Genomic DNA, 4,002 nt, shown 5'->3' with positions numbered 1-4,002 from the left:
GACGCTCTTACACCAAAGATGTGTAGATATACCCTTTCTCCTTCCGTTCGCTTCCTCTCTCTCTCTTTCTCTCTCACACACATACATACACACACTTTTTGCTCCCCTCTCTTTCTTTCTTTTATCATTACCTTCTACCTAAACTCTAGACTCTTCTTCCTACTCTTCTTCGACTCGCTATAAATCATCCCTACTAGTTGTTGCTTCACTGTTAAGACGAACGAGCCACCCGATTGCACCCGTCATTTAAATGCGATCAAGTTTATTAGCTTTTGCAAGAATTTATGCACCTCACGTAATAACATAAAGTTTCTTCTACAAGCTGTCTAATAAACGTTTGATGTATACATTCGCAGGATCGACTTCACGATGTTTCAGATATTAATTGTTGAACAATTGTTATCAGCTTTCCTGACCGTTCTTTAAAGAAAAGTAACGCTTTTTTTATAGCATGGTGTTACATTATCATAAATATTAATTATCGCAAGGAATGGATAAAATATAGAATTAGCGCGATGTACTTTACGAGTTCGCTTCATTAATTTAAATTGTTAATTTGATGAGTATTGTAATATTATTAAATATCGAATTAGCTAAAACTTTTTCTTTTTTGGTCAAAATCTTATGTAGCTTTATTTAAATTTTTCTAAATTCAGAGTAAGAGAGAAAGAGGGAGAGAGAAAGAGAAAGATAGGATGGAAGGGGAGGGAAGAGAGATAAATAGTTAATAAAATAATTAATAAGATTTATGAAACTGATAATTATATTGGAGTTTGTTTGAAGTATTTCTGCATTCATATACAATATAGATTAAAATAATGAATATATTCCAGCTGTTACGAATCAGATACCAATCATATTTTCTTTATCATGAAATTCTATCTACCGCAGTGTCATTTGATGACTGCTAAAATATTGAGAGCGACCGATGTGATTCAGATATTAATTGTTGAACAATTGTTATCAGCTTTCCTGACCGTTCTTTAAAGAAAAGTAACGCTTTTTTTATAGCATGGTGTTACATTATCATAAATATTAATTATCGCAAGGAATGGATAAAATATAGAATTAGCGCGATGTACTTTACGAGTTCGCTTCATTAATTTAAATTGTTAATTTGATGAGTATTGTAATATTATTAAATATCGAATTAGCTAAAACTTTTTCTTTTTTGGTCAAAATCTTATGTAGCTTTATTTAAATTTTTCTAAATTCAGAGTAAGAGAGAAAGAGGGAGAGAGAAAGAGAAAGATAGGATGGAAGGGGAGGGAAGAGAGATAAATAGTTAATAAAATAATTAATAAGATTTATGAAACTGATAATTATATTGGAGTTTGTTTGAAGTATTTCTGCATTCATATACAATATAGATTAAAATAATGAATATATTCCAGCTGTTACGAATCAGATACCAATCATATTTTCTTTATCATGAAATTCTATCTACCGCAGTGTCATTTGATGACTGCTAAAATATTGAGAGCGACCGATGTGAAAAAAAGACGAGAAATAAGAGATAAGCTCAAATATTACACAGTACAACAGATGACGAAATAGAATTGTACATAAATGCAGTATTATATACATGGAAGAAACAGTATAATTCATCAAGCGATGAATCTGTGAGAAAGATAGGAGAAAGATACAAACGACATTGACTAGAGAAATTTCATTATTTTTGCGGAAATGTCAAAATTTCTAAAATGCGTGGAAGATGGAAGTTGGAAGACAAGCGAATAGGTCAGGTCAGGTCAGATATATCAAACACATCGTGGACATGCCTGAATTTATGATAGTAATAACGCCGGCACGTAGAGGCAAAAAGATCAGAAATAAATCACTGATAATATCATTTTTTAAAAAGGCCGGCACAAAATACAGATCATCGAGCGATGCATTGTGCATCTTTTTGTGCATGTACTCGCATATAAAATTAATAAATTTTTACATTCTATTATATTATGCGATTAGTAAAGCAGAAAAGAATCATAGAACATAATTGAGGAAACAATACGTATACAACACATATATATATATATACAACACTTGGCAAAATTATGCACTGATACAATTTTTGATTAAAAATTATGCAAACGTAAAAATAAAAAATATTCGCCTATATGGAAGCGGTTATTTATCGTATCAAATTAAATATCATATTCATTTTTGCCTTGCGGACAATTTTCGCGATTATTCACTCGGTGAGAGCGACGTATCACCGAAAATAAAAAAAAAGAAGTCGCATTATGACTCATAATATACATACATATGTATATGACGAGTTGCGCGTTACACAATGTAAATAGCCAAAAAGTAAATCAGAATCGTGCATTACGAGAAAGGGGAGCAAGGGAGAAATAAATACTTTTTTGGGGACCATAGAGAGCGGCACACGTTTCACGAGCCACGCGACCGCTTCAACATTTTCGTGGATTTAATAAAGATTCATGGCTTCCGCTCGCAGAGAGCGACTGCCGTGTACGGGTATGGGTTCACTCGACGAAAAGACGAGCGAACGGACGTCGTCTCTTACACGATCGTTTTATCCCATAGGCGTCGAGTTTTTTTTTTCAAAATCTATGTATTATGCCAAACGCTTTGTTTTCATTGTTTATTATTTAAGTAACCTTACGAAATTTCAATAATTCTTAACGCAGTCAAGGACTAAATTTTCGATTTTTATGCTGGAAAGATTATCCAATGACAAATGTGCGATTTTTGTTAAACAAAATAAATGTTAAAATAAATTTGCGTGCACCTTTTGACTCGTGCAGAACGTATATCGCGCGGCGCCAATGACAGTAGACAAACAACGGCTCGTGTCGATGCTCGAGGGCGTGGGCGAGCTCAGGCGAATTATATGGAGAGAGACTAAGAGGAAGCTTTTAATAATTCTTTTTTGTATTTATTTTTAAAAAGCGTAAAGCATTTTTTAATGCAACAAAAAATATAAATTGAAAGAGTAAAAAGAGATTATGTTCGAATTGTAACTAACCTCAAATATTCTGATATTACATATATACATATATGAAATCTTCTTGTTGCGTATAAAAGTTATTCGTCCTGTTGCTTTTGCGCGTGCGAAAGCTTTCGTTATGCTCCTTAATAGCACATTGTGCTCTTTAATCCCTCTATACCAATGCGAGTCACGGAACATGGCCTATGCATTGACTGAAAAATCCAGGAATGATTTATATATACATCTCTCTCCTTCGTATCGTTCATGTAATAACTGACGTTAGTCACGATTTATAGTCGATTCCTTTATCGATTAAATAAAAACTCTTTATAGTATGTAAAAAATGTTTTCTACTCGTGCAATAGAGTTATCCGCCGATCGAAAAAGGCAACAAACATAGCGATGCTCGCATGTAATAAAATACACTTTTGTAGTATCCCTTTTCAGTCTTTTCTCGTTCAAACGTGAAAAAGAGAGTCTCGAAAGAGCTTTGTACGCATCTCTCCATCACGTACGATATTCGTATATTCTTTTTATGCCCCGACACGTTTTCCCAAGTTTTGTGAGAATTTCTCAGCAAGAAAGAGCCAATAGAGAAGTTGTTTACAACATAAAAATGACGCTGTTCGCCATTTGAATTCTTTCCGTTTTCGTATCTTTTAATTAGAAATGCGAATACGATGCACAAACAAACTATCCATGCGAAAATATTTTACATGTTAAACTGTGAATTTATGTACTAATCGATTAAGTACACACAGAAAAATATTATTCTATTGCTAAGTAAAATGATTACTCAGTTTACTTTACTTCTTTTAAGTAACAGTTATCTTTAACAAAGAATATTTTCTTAATAATAGTCTTAAAATAGACTTGTCACAAATTTTAGAAATACTCATTATCATGTACTCAAAACAAGTAAATATTTTCTTTTGAAGAATATTATAAAATTTTATCGAAGAAAAGTCAGATATGGTTAATTTAATGTAAGAAAATTTATTAGATCAGAAAAATTTAATGTATTTCTTTCAATTATATAATTT

The 4,002-nt window shown here is 32.3% G+C and overlaps 1 protein-coding gene across 1 annotated transcript in view; it reads right to left on the bottom strand.

Moving 5' to 3' along the window:
* The window catches only part of LOC115240116 (solute carrier organic anion transporter family member 4A1), a 33,926-nt gene that overhangs the window by 18,343 nt on the left and 11,581 nt on the right, over window positions 1-4,002 (bottom strand). The window lies entirely within an intron of this gene.

This window comes from Formica exsecta, unplaced genomic scaffold, assembly GCF_003651465.1.
Source record: "Formica exsecta isolate Colony F162 unplaced genomic scaffold, ASM365146v1 scaffold416, whole genome shotgun sequence".
Lineage (NCBI taxonomy): Eukaryota > Metazoa > Arthropoda > Insecta > Hymenoptera > Formicidae > Formica > Formica exsecta.
This window is presented reverse-complemented; position numbering and strand designations above follow the sequence as displayed.